At 40.9% G+C, this 17,585-nt stretch overlaps 1 protein-coding gene across 8 annotated transcripts in view; it reads right to left on the bottom strand.

Annotated features, from left to right (window-relative positions):
* The window catches only part of TRERF1 (transcriptional regulating factor 1), a 95,454-nt gene that overhangs the window by 24,731 nt on the left and 53,138 nt on the right, over nucleotides 1-17,585 (bottom strand). For all 8 annotated transcript variants that reach the window (XM_056487326.1, XM_056487320.1, XM_056487325.1 and 5 more), the window contains exon 3: nucleotides 3,709-3,806. The gene's annotated coding sequence lies outside the window, so the exon portion shown is untranslated. The remainder of the gene's footprint in view (nucleotides 1-3,708; nucleotides 3,807-17,585) is intronic.

The raw sequence follows: 17,585 nt of genomic DNA, 5'->3' as shown, positions 1-17,585 counted from the left end.
AGATTAATTACTAGCTAGCCTGAAAAAAAGAAGACTGGATAAGATGGCAAAAAAAAGCCCACACCCTTCCATGTTCAACCAGCTTTTGCAGGACAGAGTATCTGCAGCTACTCACAAGTGACAGCATCAGTAGATACTGATCCCTCCTCGTGTCCCTCTCTCCCTCTGGGATGGTAAAACAAAGTTAAAGCAAAAGTCTGTTAAAGCAAAGTTAAGCACCACCCTGAGCAGCCTAAACTGTGTTTTATAACACTTAAGGCCTGCTTAGAAATGTGTCATTGCTGTGTGCTCTCATGTTTTAATCGTGCATTACCACCCTTCACAGGCTGACAGGGCTCTCTGGAGTGACTGTCTGTCTGCCACTGGAATATAAGCTTCATTCTTAACTTCAGGTAATATGAAAGCCCAAATCAAGTTCTCCCTTCCTTCCTTTAAATTTTTCCCCCTACTTAGCATCCATAGAAACAAACCAGTGTTTCTCTCATTAATTTTTTAGCCTTTTTTATGAGAATGTTTTCATTGACCTGTTTTGTTATTCAGAAATGTCAGATCTCCTGCCAAGCTATTCCTAAACCAAGACAGCCATCATTCTCATCATCTTGCTCTCTGATTTCCTTTAGGACAGACACAGGAATAAACAGCAGTTCCTTCCCTGACAGCCTGCATTCTGCTAACACCAGCCATGGGCTGACCATAACCCACCTGGTTAAGCTGGGCACAGGCACAGTTTTCAGCTGGCCACTACACCACTGTGACCCCACCCAGAGCAGCAGCTTTGAAAGAGAGCAGACCCACTGCACTGCACACACACAGCTCTCAGGTGCCCACCTGGCACTGTCCCTGCATCTTCAGACCAGAGTCATGCTGGAAGGCTGAGAAGCACAGAGTTAGGAGAGTAAGAGTGGCATATTTCAGACACCCTGTGCTCCTGTGTGCTGTTTGGATACCAGGTTTGCCTTCAGAACTTTTCATGCAGCCAGAGTTCAAGCCCCAGCTCCTGTTTTTGTTTGGGTTGTTTTTTTTTATTCTTGACAAAGAATATAAGCCTGTGAAAAAACCAGTATAGTAGTCAAAGAGAATGAATAATTTCCAATTCCAGGAAAGGTGGTTGGGTGAGCCAGCAGAGAGGAAAAGGGACAGAGAGATAACTCAAAGACCTACTTTTTTTTTTATTAAGTATCTATAGAAATCCTGACGACATCTGATATAGCAATAAAGAGAGGCAGAGACTGAAAATAAGGGTCAGAAGGTATCAGGCTCATGACTGTTTTAGTTAGAATAAACACTGAAGTAGCAATATGGGTTTCAAGGACCAAAAACTTTCTACAGCTACCTCAAGGACAAATGCATTTAGGGATGAAAACCTTTTCATCCCCATCCTGGATACAATTGCTCCTATGGTTTCTGCTGCACTTCAGTTTTGGCTGGTTTTGAATGGCAGAGATTTCAAACCCACGCCCATATCTGCATTCAAACCCAGAGGTTGACGTTTTTAGGCAAAAACCAACAACAAAAAACCCACTTCAGTACATGAGAAAGTATGCAAATAGAGGAATTACAAAAGGGAAGAGGATTGAAAGGCAGCAAAATATTTAGTAGACTGATTTTTATAGCAAGCATAGTAAGAAAGCTATACACTCTTAAAATGGAAAAGGAAAAACAGATTAGCTGCTTTTTAATATTAATGCTGGTAGTTCTTCAACACTTGCACAAATCCTTCAAAAATTATCATTCCCTTTGCAGCTAAGCTTCTGCAGTGCAGTTGGAAAGGCTGCTGAGTCTCATGTGGCTGCTCATTTAAGCTGTTCCCATTTCCACTCTTAAGAGAGACTAGAATGTCCTAATTCAGTTTAATAAAAAACACATTGGACCTGGGGGGAGGGGAGAACAACGATGGCACTGGAAGAGGAACTGAGCAATTTCTCTACTTCAATGAAGTTTAAAAAAAGGCAGCCAAAAAAAAAAAAAAAAAATCCCAAAAACCAAACACCTAATGCAATAAACCCAACAGGAAAAACAACAGTTGATCATCTCAGGAAAGTCTCTAGAAAATGGGGAGAAGAAAGGAGGAAGACAAACAATCAGAAACCTCTTCCTCTTCCTTGGATCTACGTAAAAAATGCATTCTGAAGCACTGGTAATTTATTGAAAATGTTTTTTCCCCCAAACTAGTAGAATTCTGGTTATTCAAGAAGAAGAGGCAGATTTATAAATAAAGCCATTAACTGAATTGAGTTTAAGGAAGATACAATTTCATGAGTCCCAAAGAAAACAAAGAAGGTTGCTTCAACAAATCTGATTATCTCTGCTGTTGGTGAATTCGTGTTACAGTTTCAAGGTACTCTGAAGGGTTTACAGAACTGCAGCAGAAACAGGTATCACATTACTTCATAAAAATGGCAAACATAAAATGATGTGATCTCCTCACAGTACTGATTAGAAATAAAAATAAAATAGAAGCCTTGACTTAAGGCCAGAAGGGCACTTGAATTGCATACTCCATGACTAAGTGACTAAAAAGCATACCAAAGACAGCACTAACTAAAGGGGCTGATCACCTATGATAAACACAGTAGTTTTATTTTTTTAATATATGCTGATGCTTTACTGCATATTAGATCAAGTGAAACTTGATTTGAAATCTCTTCAGCCAACCTGGGTTTACTGACTGCTTAGTTGAGACAAACTGTCCTCCCTTCTGCCGAGTCCTACACCAAGGGCAATACTCTCAAATGCTGCCTGGAAAATAAACATGTCCTATCATCAAAATTGCCTTCAGCTTCATATTTTAGTTTACTTCTATTACTGAACTGAGCCACTTGTCATTCCCCAGCAAGATCCTGGTTCTGCAAACATGAAAAGAACTTAGGACAGAGAGGTCAGACCTCATTCAGTCACTGTAGGTTGCTACATTACAACCTCTGGTCATTGCTGTTGATTTGGGGGGAGAGGGGGAAATTTTCAAACATTAATCCATCAGCTATTGCTGTGACCACAGCCATGATAAGCCTCCAAGTTTAGTTTGAGGTGAGCACCCTTGTAATGCACTTAAGCAGTTTCTTCCTGACCTCTGCAGTGTTTATGCTCTGCAGAGTGCAATGCGATTGCCTTTTTCTGAAACTGGAAATGCTATGAAACAGTCAAAGAACATATGCTAGGATTTGCAAAAACAGGCAAGGAGGAAACATCCTGAGACAGATAAACAATCAAAAAAACCAAGCACAAGTGGTAGTATGTGGAAGATAGCATATGGCTAGGCTATCAGTGGGGAGGGAACAGCTATTTTGAGCTTTTTATCTCCCCCAAAGGAGAGAGTTTTGAGAAATGCAGCTGCAGGACCCTCTGAAAAGTCCATCCCTCTAAAATACACCATGTTGGTGCCCAGCAATGGAGCCAAGTGAAATCCAATGGCTAAAAAAACCTAACCACCATAGTTGCTGCTTCTTTTTTTCTTAAGTTAATGTCCTTGTATGAGACAATATAGCCAAAGTAGTCCTTTAAGATATAAACGTGTGTATATCTCATGTCATACATATTGTGGAAAAGAAAATATTTTAGATACACAGCCAACAACTAACCAGACTTGAGAAGTCCATCAGTAAACTCACAAGGACTCAGAAGCCCAAATTTTGAAGAACAGTCAAAAAGCACTGAACCTTATTAAACAAGACAGCCTTTGAAAAACTGGACATATGATGCTGTTATTACCTGATTTTTGAGGATTTGTGAGATTCTTGTATCTTCTTGGGCTGTCTTCGCCATAACACTTCATGCTGCTTTCATTCTGTGATCTCAAAGTAACGTATCTAAACAAAGCAAAAGAATGGAAATGAGATTTTCCCCACATGTGACTATCTCCCAGCACCAGCTTACCCCAAAGCAGGAGCAGATATGTGACAATGAGCTTCCTACTGCAATACAACAAAAAACTAACTTCTATTCAATACAGTATCTCCAGGTTACTCTATCTTTTAAGTCACTGTGGCAGAGGGCAACTATCAGCACTCCAACTCCTTTAAAGAACAACCAAGAACCCCTTTCTCTTATTGATTGTGAGAGACTGCTTCGTTGTCAAATCTCCAGGATTGACACACCCACAGACCTTCAAATTACAGACTGAAATAAAAGTAAGTGAATCTCTTCTTCTTACTCAGCTTGGCTCCTACTGCAAAATGAGGAATGGGTTATGTTGATGCAATAAATAAAACACCTTGCCTCCATTGCAGAGACAAAGATTTCACAGCACCTCATGCTGCTGTGACAGAGCCCAGAGGCAGGGTGAATGCTCTCCCTGAGAGGAGATTTCTGGCCCAGAGCTTGCAACCAACATGAAAAGTATCACACAAACAAGTGCAGGTACAGCAACCAGGAAGGGAGGGATTAATGAAAGTCGAAGATGTGGGAGATACAATCAGGCTGTCACCCAGTGCAGAAGAGGTATCTAGACAAGGCATCTTAAATTACCTAAATGAAAACAAGACATTTCTTTTTGTCAATGCTGCTGCCTGGATGGCTTTGAGGGAAGGGCCTCAGCACCTGAGGGTGTTAAGAAGGTTGGCTGAAATCACTGCGAGGCCACTCTATGTGATCTTTGAGAAGCCAAGGGGATTGGGGACATCTCAAAAGACTGGAAGGTGGCCAATGCCACCCCATCCACAAGAAGAGCTTAAAGAGGGACCTGAGAAACTGCAGGTCTGTCAGCCATACTTTAGTTACAGAACAAATCCTGCAGGGGGTTATCACAAATCAGATGAAGCATGTGATGGGGAAAAGCCAGCATGGATTCACCAAGGGCAAAGGGACACAAGTGCTGAGCCCACTGCTGTTTAATAAATGGTCTGGAGGACAGAATCAAATGCACCCTGATGAAGTTTGCCAATGATACCAAACTAAACAGAGCAGCAGACACTTCAGGAAGAAGAGCCAGGCTGCAGCAAGACCTGAACTGGCTGCAGGAGTGGGCTAACAAGAACCTTATGGAATAAAACAAAAACATGCAAGGTCTTCCTGACTGGACCAGATGGTCCTTGAGGTGCCTTCCAACCTGGCATTCTATGATTCTGTGAAACAGGCCTGGAAATTTGGGGTGCATTTCACAGCTCACTGGTATCAGTGGGAAACACTTCATCTGCATAGAGCCCTGCTGGGCTTTGGAAAGTCATTCCAGGCTTGAGAAGAAAATGCAGCAATGATCAGAGATAACCTCAGTGACAGCAACCAACGTTTACTTCCTCTCACTGTCACGCTACATTCACTAGTAAAATTATTCTTTTAAAATCTCTGGTAATGGGGCCCAAGCACTGTGATGCTGCCACACACAGCAAGAAGCCACCCCCAAGTCCAGCAGATCCTTGCACAGGACAAGTGCCCTCCCTTAGTTATTGAGCAGGTTGGGGGAAAGGAACCCAAGCAACTCTCTTGTCCTACCCAGCACCAGTCTCTGCTTCCCCTTCATCCTCCCCCCAAGCCCACAGAAAAGAGCAGAGCACAATCCAGACCTATCAAAGCCTGCACCATGAGAGACAGCAGAGCCCCTTACAAAGCCTGACCTGCCTAAAACATCTCTCTTTAACAGAACTCCTCAGCTGACAGTAAATGCTGGTAGCATCACATGGATTTCCTTGGGTCTAGGTGAGTTTTTGATTATAACATTATCATGCTGAGCCCCAGTAACTAAAACCTGTGTGTACCCATGTCTTGAAACAAACATGAGCCTAATGCTACACATCCTCAAACACAAACCATTCATCACCCCTTGCATCCTGTCTGCTCACAACTTTTCCAGGCAAATCCATGAATCTTTGTTGAAATAAGGTTTTAATAAACTCACATCTACTTAATGCTTTATCTGACTTGGTTTTCACACTGCTATTTAAACACCTCTATGTTTATATTGAATCTTATAGTTGACTAAAAATTGAGTACCATTTGTTTGTAAGAAAAATTATTCAGACACACTGAGAAAACCTGAGATTAACATCAGTGGAACCAAGAGGGAAAATGTTGGCGATTTTTGCCTCAGTTTAACACAGCTATTTAGAACCTGCCAATATGTTTAAATTTAACTTAAAAAAAATAACTGCTATATGATGAGCCATGACCGAAGCCACAATATATAATTTTGCTTTCTTTGTCATTTATCCATCTGCTCTGAACAAATGGTGCTACTATTAAGCCTAAAAATGCCAAAATACTGTGCAGACAAACCATTCCTGGTAGTTTCCTACAGAGGCCAGGCTGATGGACACTAGGAAAAACAACAACTGAAATACCCAGGAAAGCCCTTTCCTGTTTTTCATATTTGTTCTGGCTGCTTTTCCCACTGTATCATTTTCATCATTAGAGCTACAATACCACCCCTGCACAGGGTTACAGAAATTATTAGACACATGCAAAGGTCTCATACATAACAAAGTCAAAAAGTAAAACTCTGGACATTTTAGAGCCAGAGGTAGAGAACTGATGGCTGATAAATACTGAGAACAGTCCCAACATAATTAATGCAGGAACAAACACTACAGATGTACATCAAATTTACAAGTGAGATTTTAATTATTTCCATCAAATTTTAATCACCATCTCATTTTTTGAGGTTTAGATTAGAAAGCAATCTAACTTTATATTCCTCTGCCATATTCTTCAGTTTTGCTTCCATCCCAGCCCTTAGATTTTGCATACAAACAAAGCACTGTAAGGAGAAGCTGGGAAGTGAAGCCTACAGCAACATTTACAAATTAAGACCTAAGTCAGAGATCAGCTATCCCATACACACAATATAAATTTTCAGTCTTCTCTCTTCATTAGGATTGATGACACTGCTGGAAAATAAGAAGCACATAATACCTTTTATGGGAATGTAAAGCACAGATGAATTAGCAGAAAGAGAATGCAGCTGAATCAATTTCTCATCTCAAGATGTAATGGAGGCAATTTCTTGAACTTTACTATGCTTGTAACATATTGATCAGCAAGGCTTCACACTGCAAGTTAAAGCAGGCATTTTCCCAGGAATAAAATGGAGGATGGCAGTAGAACTCTAGGCATCACACCAAAGACAGGGATTTTTTCCAGTCATGTTACACTAAAGAAAAATCAAAGAGTCATGTGCTTGCATGTTATTGCAACACACGAGAGGAAGATTTACAGATGAAAGCTGAATTAGTCCTGCAAGAGCCTTCACAAAGCAAATTTAGAGACAGGATGGGGGAATGGTTTCTAACTGAAAGCAAGTAGGGTTAGATTAGATATTGTGAGGGTGGTGAGGCACTGGAACAGGTTGCCCAGATAATTTGTGGTTTCCCCACCCCTGGAAGTGTTCAAGGCCAGGCTGGATGGAGCTCTGAGCAAGCTGGATTAGTGGGAGGTGTCCTGCTGAAAAGCAAGGCTGGACTCCCTCTATCCGTGCTAGACAACACCCAGTGAACGTGGGTGAATCTGTGAGCACAGCACACAAACTGCACGCCAGGAATTCCCCCAGCTCCCCACCTCTGCTCACAGGTACAGACAGGACTCATGTCTGGGCACAGAGCACACAACAGGGCTTGCAGTGTCATAAAGTCATCCCAAAACACCATGGCAGGAGGGCTGGAACTGGATGATCTTCAAGGTCCCTTCCTACCCAAACCATTCTGTGATTGAATGATTTACTTAAATGGCATTAACTTCTGCATCACCTGACATTACAAACTTAACCAGATGGGAACTCAGACTTCCTGCAGATCACCAGAGCATCCAAAACATGTTTCTGAGAATAAACCAAAGGGAGAAAAAAAAAATCATAGTATTGAAGAGCATCTTCTTATCTAAACTGCCTGGTTATGATGAAACACCATTTAATTAGTATTGCAGCAGGAAAAGTTAGCCATTGTAAGACAAGAAACATAAGAACAACAACACAGTATGTGTATTAAACAAGCACTGCCAACAAAGACTGTAATATCAACTGGCTAAATCAGCAACAAAATAGTTACCAGAATTATCATCATCAATCACATACCATTACTTCATTTAACACAACTATATCTGAGCAGAATCTCTCCTCTCATGCTGGAAGTCCTCTCTTAATCATCAGCCTCATGAATTTGCTCCCTTTCCCTGGTCCACGTTCAGCTTCTTGCTTGCACCTCCTAGAAAAACTCTAGGAATTCAAATTCTCTTCTAAGGACAGGATTCTTCATGCATGCATAATCATTTTTATGTGCTCATTTCTGCATCTTTGAAATGCTTCAGGAATATTGCATGACATTTATTTTCAGAGAAAATTGCTTAGACAAATGAAGCATCTTACAGATGAGACGCTATTCCACAGATAAATCACAAATTCCAAAATTTATTAGTTTTTCATGTGTAGGGTCCAAACCTTCAGATAACACATACAGCACAATGTGAGATCATTTTTGAAGTGTCTTTGACTTGAGCTACTGGTCAGCTTCATTCCTGCCCACAAAGCAGTGGGTGCTCACATAAAGGAGACCCCCAGTTACAACACAAGGTGTATAACCAGGTCCTGCCTTGGCAGCTGCTCCCTGCCACGGGCCAGAACACAACCCAGCTCCCTCCAGCAGGGCTCAGCTTGGCCCACACAGCAGAAAATTCCCCTAAACCTCATACCACATAACCACCTCTTGTCCTCTCCTTACTGAGCTCAGAGAGCAGCCTGGCTGGCAGCACAGGAGCCCAGAACCCATCGTCTTCCCCTTCACAGCTCTCCTGTGCTCATCTCCTGCTCACCTCCTTGGAGGAACAGGAGATGCTCACTCCTCATCTCTTCCTTTGTGACATTCATCCTTTTTGCAGGTCTCCCTGCAGACCAAGGACTTCTGGTGGCTTTTTGTCACCCCATACTTAGGATTTCTCTTCTGTTTTATAATACTTTGTGGACTGGGGGAGGTGACATAGGAGCCAGGGAGAACCAGAGCCACATATGGTATTGAAGACAAGGGAGCACCACACATTTGCACAGCAGCACTTTCATGCTTTCCATTTTGTTTTCTGCCCCTCCATTAACAAGTGTGATACCTGTTTTATCTATCATTTCACTGCCATTTTCACAGGACAACCACTAAGTCTCTTCCAGAGCAGTTAACACCTGGTGATGCATTCATCAGGCATAAACTGCATTGTGACTGCCCTCCTCCTCCTCCTCCATGCATTGCTTTCATTTATCTACAAGCAATTTCCTCCAGCATTTTATCATCCAATCATTCAGTACAAGGTGTTCTGCAACACATTTCAGCCAGCCCTTCTTTTCACTATTCCTAATACCTCAAGCCCACATTCTTGCAAAATTTCAGTTTCTTACTTAAAACGATGAGGTGATTAAAACTGTTCAAACAAAATCATTGCCAAAAATGACATCAATAAACAACTCTGTTTCCTTGAAAAAACCTCAAACTGCTCTTTCCCTTTCAAAATTACTATAAACCAGCCACTCTCCTAAAGGAAATTCCCCAATCAGTCGAAAAAAAAATTCTAAGTGGGCACTCCTCATAATGAGCTTTAGCCCTAATTGTTCCAATTTGGCAGAGTTAGGAACATATCACAGCAAGATCTTGTCAACAGCCTGATAACCTGGTGTTTGGACCTCTTGTGCCACACTAGCATGCCAACCCTGTCCTAAGAAGATAGAGCAGGAGCTCCACACCTCAGGAAACAGCACTATGAGACCAAAAAAAAAAAAACCCCAACCTCAAACAAACAAGCAGACAAACCTAAAAGTCTAACAGCTACTTCTTGGCTCCAGATCTTCCCTGCAGAAGGTGGGTGGGGGAAAAAAAAAACCCAACCCATCCCACCCCTCTGCAGACTGACTCCTATGCACTGCCAAGAATATTTTGAAAGACACAAAATGCATAATAACTTTTCAACTGAATATTAATTTCTGAATTGAAGGGAAACATCTTAAGGGCGAGTGGGTGTGAGGAATGATTCCTCCTCAGCACTGCTGTGCTATTTATTAAAGGCTGTGAATACCCACGAGAATTCAGCTCTGCCCTTTGCACTGTACACTAACAAGCTTAGGTTAGCCACACTCACAAAGCATATGAAGCTCTGCTTCAAATGATCCCTTTGAAAGAGACAATTAGCAGACAACTGGAGATTGGATGACCATCAGAGCTAATTAAATTCTTAAATCCTGTTTGTATTTTTATCCGAATCTTTCTCACCATTCTTGCTGAGCAGGGGAATGGGTTGGCTTGGGAAGCAGAGGGAACGAAAATATGCCTTTCCCACACCCCCACTCCCCTCCAGTTACAGATCTGTTTGGAACAAAACTTGCGACACGAAATCAATGCAGCCAGTGCTGGAATTCATCTTATTGTGACAGAAATATTCCATTTTCCCTAGCTTATATTTTAAATTGCTTTCTGATATACCAGGTTATTATTTTTTTTAGCCTCTTTCGTTCCTTACATAATTAAATGCCACGCCATTCAGCTTTTACAATTACTTTTACCATTTTCAGAAGAACATTTCTCAACTTTCTAAGAAGAATTTATTCCCCACAAGTATTAGCTCCACTGACTGTTTCCTTCTTCATTACATTAAAAGCTCTTAGGCATCCCTGTAGTAATCTTCTCCCTAACACAGACTTTCCTGTAGGGTGGGTATTATTTTTGCCAATCCTCTGTTTCCTTTCCAAGTATTCCACATAACCAGAAGTAGCACAGAAGAGGGGAAAGGGCACTGCTGTTTAATACCTTGGTGCCTTCAGTTTGCAAGCAAGGAAGAAGGGCTAGGTGCAGTTTATGGATACTGTTTTGTAACAAATTCAGATTTCTGCATTTAATACTTTTAAAAATAACAACAATACCCCCAAAAAAGACTCCTTGCTAAGCTATGACCGTTTCACCCATTTACCCTCCAGGTACAGACATTCAGCCTCTGAAGCTTTGAGCATTGGTTCCTACAATTCCTCTTCAAAGACAACCTCACTTTTGGAGCAGGAGTGCTCCCAGCCCTGGAACTTCACCTTCAAAGTACACTGAATGCAGGTCCAGCTGCACAACACTCTCTCCAGTCTGCCAACTTGTAACAAAGCAGGCAGAAAACCTTAAAGAGATTTCATTCTGCAAGAAGCAAGTTCATCCTTAAGGCTTGTTTAAGAGAAATATAAACAAACCCACACAGATGAGAGTAATGCCTCTCTTCCTGGGAAGACTAAAGATAATTATTTGGTGAGAGGGGTTTATTTGTTGGTTGGTTTGGGGGTTTTGTTTGTCTGCTTTTATTTTGTGAACAGCTTTTTGGGGAGGGTAAGAAAAACACAAGAGCAAGTAAGAAAAGGGTCCTTTAAATAACTTAACAGCTAAAGCTTTATTTCTGACCAAACTGCCATCTTGTTTCTTAGTAGAACAGGAGGAAGGAGTTCCCAGTGAGTGCCTAACAAGCATCAGGGAAGAAACTTCTCTGTGGCAGGCACAGTACATCACTACAACATCTTCTCTGGTAAATTAGAAGTAAGGAACACCTAGAAGATGATGATAAACTTGCTTGTCATCTCTGTCTCTGTCTTACCAACTGACCAAGGAATCTTTCAGGATTACTGAAATATTACCAAGCACCATGCCTCCAACTGAAAGCAATGTATGCCCAACCTTTTCATCTGATTTTTAACTCTGCCACAGACAGAGCTTGGATTACTGTCCCAGACAATTCAAGAGCCAACAGGCTCTGCCCACATTTCCCCATGATCCCACTGGCACCCTGGCACAGTGTTTTGCATGAAGGTGAAGGAATTGGGGGCTCTACAAAAAAAGCCAGAAGATAACGTCTCATTTCACGTCCAAATTTTGTCTGAGGTCACCATGACCTGAATCTAGCATGAATTATGCATAATCACCCTCCAAGCAAGCAGATCTGTGCCAACTGAACCTCCTAAGTTTTGGCTGCTAGGAGGGAGCAGTGGACATACTCTCAAGTTCTGTTTACTTGAGCCATTGGGGTTTCTTCTCTGGAATAACCTTCCACAGCCTGCCCACTGGTTTATCCCTCCTTGAGATGTCAGACTACAGCTAAATTCTGTGATTTCCCATCTGATGCCATTTAGAGAAGCCTCTATGAATTATCTCTTCAAACAGTCTGCAAAAGACCTCAACACCTTCAGAGCAAGTTCATATCCTTAAACAAGCCAGATAACACAATTAGCACAAATCCTGTTTGGAGAAGTCCTGATTCAGACACTCTGCTCTTCAGATGGCCACGTACCAAGTTCTGCATCTCAAACCCCACAACCCAGCACAGCAGACAGAAACCCAGCACTACTTCACAGAGCTTGCCTTTTCAGTCTCTTCTCTGCCCCTAAAAGACATCTCAATGTACAATATTTGTACATCAACATTTATTATCAATTTTTTTACATGGATATTAAGTTTCAGAGTGTGCTATCTGGAAATCTTGGCTGCTCCGGATCTTGCTTTTAAAGACTAGCTCCATAATTCTCCCATCAGTTTGTAGGAGATGCATTTCTGTCTTCTGATTTAGGAACACATAAACAGATTTTTCATGGTTATCTTAGCTAAGATTGGACTTGGACTATTTATTTATTGCAATGTTTACATGTACTGTGAGCCACCCGATGAGGAAATGGAGAAATAAAACCAACCTCCTCCTTTAGACCACATAATTTCTGACACCATTTCTACTCAGAGATCAGCTCCAGTTTTGTTTGTTTTATGGAGAAAGAAACTAAGCAAACACAGACTTCAGTTTTTCATCATTTACTGAACCTATGGCATACCAGACTCATTTATCATCAGGCCTTAGACTCAAGCTGAAATGCTAATTACAGACACAAAAAAAAAGGTAATGCTTTTCCAATAATTAGTAGGCAAGCAATTCTCAGAACATGTTATCAGATTTATCACAGGATTCTGGAAAAAAGATGGTGATGCTGACACACTCGTGGTTTCCCTTCTGTTCACTTTTCATTTACAGCAGATTCAAACCTCTGGATTATCTACTCAAGACATCTGATTGGTAAAGTAATTTGTAACTGAGCAGTGTGGGTGTTCCCCACTGAAGAACTGGGAACTGTCCAAGCAACAGTGGCTACAAGCAGTACAACCAGAGCTTGGAGAAGTAATGCCATGGACCTCAGGCATTTTTAGTTCTGATTGTGGACTTCATGACTGAAAAATACAACCAAAAATGAAATTTCTAACACCCCTCATCACAGCAAACACCAGAAAACATAAACAGGAGCTGAAGAATGGGAGTGAGGATGGACTGTGAGTTGATTTTAAAAAAGCTAAAGGAGAATGTAAAACCAATTTCAGCAGAGATGAAAGGTGAGAGACATTGAAGTGCGCTGATCAAATCAGAAGCAAAAGCAGCTCACACAACACCAGCCAGACCTCAGCAGACAGTGCCTCAGCTTCTCTCACCCAGAGTAAGGAGCTCTGGGATCAGCTCTGGGGTCTCCCCAAAGCTTCAACACAGCCAGGCACAAGGGAAGGCATAGCAGGGGCACAAGTGTCCCAAAATCCCTGCCATGGTGACACCCATTCCCACTCTGAAAGCTTGAGGTCAGAGGGAAGTGGTGCTACCAAAAAATTATTATTACTGTTTTTCAGTCAAAAGACAATAAGAATGGATAGCATAAAATGAAGGCACTGCACACATGATTTAAAGTTGCCTCTGAATACCTAATGCACAAAGATTTGTTTTCCTTCAGATGCCAAGAATCAGGCTAGAACAACAGTAATATGATTTTGGCTTGTACAAAACAATGCTTTATTTTTTTAATAGGCAATGGTCCTACATTTAAAAAAATTAAATCCAATTGTTCTTATAGGAGATTTGAAGACAAGCCTTCTGGAAAAGCAGTAACTGCACATGACAAAAGATAATCAAGAGTACTGTTTCTGTCATGGTCTTAGCATTTCTGGACTGCAAATTCAGGCTATGAGAAAAGTCAGTATCAGATGCTATACCAGAAAACAACAGCATGAATATCTAAATCTCTGAAAAGTGAAGCATTTCAGTAAGCCTAATTTTATTTTTTTTAATTTTATTTTTTAAATATTGAGAACGCCTGTATATATTTGATTTTAATTTTAGTTTTTTATAGGGCATTGCCTTGGAGGAAGACCATTTGACACAAAAATCTTAAGCCATTCTTTACTTCATCTTCTCCTTCATTAATGTCTCTGGTAAAGCAGCACTCAGAACAGTTTATGCAGTCTCACGTTATCCCACTGGCATATTTTCTAGCAATGCCTAGCTATGTCAAATGCTGCATCTCTCTACATTTTCTACATTAGTTTTAGCCAGTGGCCTGATTTCCACTGGGATTGAGCTAATTTTCTTTCTGGTAGCTGCTACAATGCTGTGTCTTTTGATTCAGGATGAGATGGAATATCATCCCTCATATTTTAGCTGTTGCTAAGTAGTGCTCACTCTTCGTCAAGGACTTCTCAGTTTTTGCATGCTTTGCCAGTGCAGAGGTGCACAACAAGCTGGCAAGGAGCACAGCCAGAGCAGCTGAGCTGGACTGGCCAAAGGGATGCTCCACAGCACAGAGCATCATACACACTGGGGGGAGGATCCCTGCTCAGGGACTGGCTGGGCACAGGGAAGTAGGTGGGGAGCAGCTGTGTTGTGCAACACTTGTCTTTCTCTCTCTTTTTGTTATCTCCCTTTTCCTTATGGATATTATTATTTTATTTTCTTTCAATTATTAAACTGTTCTTATCTCAAGCCATGGCTTTTACTTTTTCTGATTCTCCTCCCCATCCCATGGGGTGTGGCTGTGTGGTACTCAGTTGCTGGTTGGGTTAAGCCATGCCACCAAGTCTAGATTCAAGAGTGGACTGAAATTTTTCTGCATATTGAAAGTTTCAGTTGCAATCTCATTAACTCCAGAGTTCTCTCTCACAGAACCCTCCCTGAGTTCTGCAAGGCTGAAATGATCTTAACAGACCAACTGCAATGCCCTGTTCCTTCAAGATCTCCCTTTTCTGAAGAGAGATGGCATAGTCATCTTCCTTCACATAGAGACCTTGAGTTATCCAACAATTCTGACACTTTCTGCAGCCCTGCAAGTGTGAGTCATCACTCCCCAGTGACCTTCTGACAAACAGATGATGTTTTCTTCTCAAAAACTATTACAGTGGCCTTGCCCTGTACAAACACCTGTTGAAAACAGAGGAGTGCTGGTCTGGTGTGCCTTAATTCCACAGCCAGCTCCAGCCTCCTCTTTTTGCTCCTGGTGTACCAGCAGAAGCCACAACCCAGGAGTGGTCTCCTTCCCCACAAATATATCAAAAGCTGCTGATGAATGGAGAATATCTTTCTGTGTTTGTGCAGGAAGAAAAACACCTCTCTGTTACTCTGTGCACAGGCATTGGTGAGGCAGCTGGTCATGCTCTCTACATTGATCAGCAAACCACACTACAAATACACAGAATAGTCCTGGAGAGCCATTTGATAAATGATTACATCCTTATTTCCAATAGATACACCTGTTATTGTCAGGAAAATCTGAACATGAGATTTATTCACTAGTGTGAGCTATGAATTGAAAAAATATTTCTTACAGTAAAACATAGAGGACCAAAAATATTCTCTGGACAACACAGGACTACTTAAGACATGAAATCCTCAGATTAACAGACCTTAGACCTCTCTAATTCAAGGTTTCTGGTGAGCAAGATGTGATTTGGCAATTCTCATAGATACCCATCCTTTACAAAGCACAAATATCAAGTCCAGTGGTAACAGACATGCAGTTTCACTCTATGGTCTGTGGTTGATGACTATTTCTACATCTTTATGGGGTTACACAGTCCATTCAACCTGAAATGGAAATGGCAGTGTAACTCTTATGGACGTGACTTTCTGGTCTGCTGTCCCAGCTACAGACCATTCACACAAGCACAAGAGTGGTGTATTTTATATGCCCACAATAATAAAACACTGAGCCACCTAGAAGTTTCTGATTCATGGTACCTGAACAATTTTGTATATTTTAAATCACCATCACCTACTTCTTCTAGATCCCACTTCTACTTCTCAGCTTAAATAGGCTCTTAACAACAAGATGATGCTCAATAAAAATAGAATCTTTGGCAACACTTTGGAAAGTAGGCTCATTTCCATTTCAGCTTTAGCCACATCCTCAAATGGATAAATTGCCTCAGTTATTATCAGAAGGAAGTCACCCTGGACTTGAGAATGCCACAATTTCCTGGGAGGAAGGTTCTAAACCGAAAGACCTTAGCTAAGATGGGAAATCCTAGCATAATTCAGGATTTTGATTCCATCTCAATGAATAAAGAACCACCACAGATGACCAGTTCTAGGCTCTCAGGGCTGTTAGCATCTGCTTTGTTCCTCATAAACAAGGTAAGCAAAGATTCTCACAGCTCCCACTCCTTAATCTGGTGAAGCAGCAAGAAAAGAGTTCTTGCCATCCTTACCTTGCTTAAAAAAAAAAAAAAAAAAAATCATCTTCCATGTGAATCAAGCAACTTGCCGAATGATTCATGGCTGTCATATCTGAACAAAAAATTACCCCGTCAAGATGCAGAATAAAAACATATAAAAATTACACTGCAGATGATTAGAGCAAAATGCATGAGTATTATGGATTCTGAACCTTAATGGATGACAGACTTGCTGCATCTCCTTAACATTAGGAGAAAAAAAATATCTCTTTGGTGGCATAGCACCAGCCTTTGCAAAAAGAGTAAAAATAACATGCAGCACAAGAGACAGGAATCCAACACATTAGGTAATCTGTGATGAGAACTCTACGAATAAAGCAGATAATACCAAACTAGTTAACTAAAAAATCCCCAACCAAACAGCCATTTACAGATCAAAAGAATACCTGCCTATGTGTTTCACATTTAAAACCAACTGGAATGACAAGTATTTGCCATTTTAAAATAAGCAAAGAACCAGATACAAAAGAGGATCTGAATTTGTCCAGCCTCTTAGACACATTGGGTTTTAACATTTACAGAGTGCTGAAGCAAACACCCCACAGCTTTTATCTGGATTTGATGTTGCATTTGGCACAAAACTTTCATGTTCAGAAAGAGACTGAGCTTGACAGCAGATGGAGTATTCCATTAAAACATGAGTGGCAACATGTGCCCACCCTCCCAGTCAAAAGCAGAAAACCACTTCTCTGTAATATCTGCCCATAGATCACAACATGCTCACACCAAGCGTACCCACAAAATATTTTTTGTTTACTTTTTTCCAAAACTGTTCTTCTTGAAAGTAAATTCTGTAACTAAAAAAATTTAAAAATAAACAAAAAAAAAATTTTAAAACTAATCAAAACAAAAAACCACCCAGCCTCAAGAATTCATTTATCCAGAAAAGTGTATGGAAACAGTAAGAGCAAGAAGTGACTGCTTCAAGTTAAGGGTAACTAAGAAGAAGAGAGCCTTGGTTCACTTTATTAAAAAAAAAAAAAAAAAGATATGTGGTAATATTTAAAAAAAAAAAAAAGAAAAAAAAAGAAAAAAAAAGAAAAAACTGAGGGTAGATTAATTATGACAGTTCTGTGATTCTCCTGGATTTCAATTAGAAACCACTTTATTTACAGCTCTTGGCTCAGCAGCAGGTAA

This window comes from Oenanthe melanoleuca, chromosome 3 (genome assembly GCF_029582105.1).
Source record: "Oenanthe melanoleuca isolate GR-GAL-2019-014 chromosome 3, OMel1.0, whole genome shotgun sequence".
Classification (NCBI taxonomy): domain Eukaryota; kingdom Metazoa; phylum Chordata; class Aves; order Passeriformes; family Muscicapidae; genus Oenanthe; species Oenanthe melanoleuca.
This window is presented reverse-complemented; position numbering and strand designations above follow the sequence as displayed.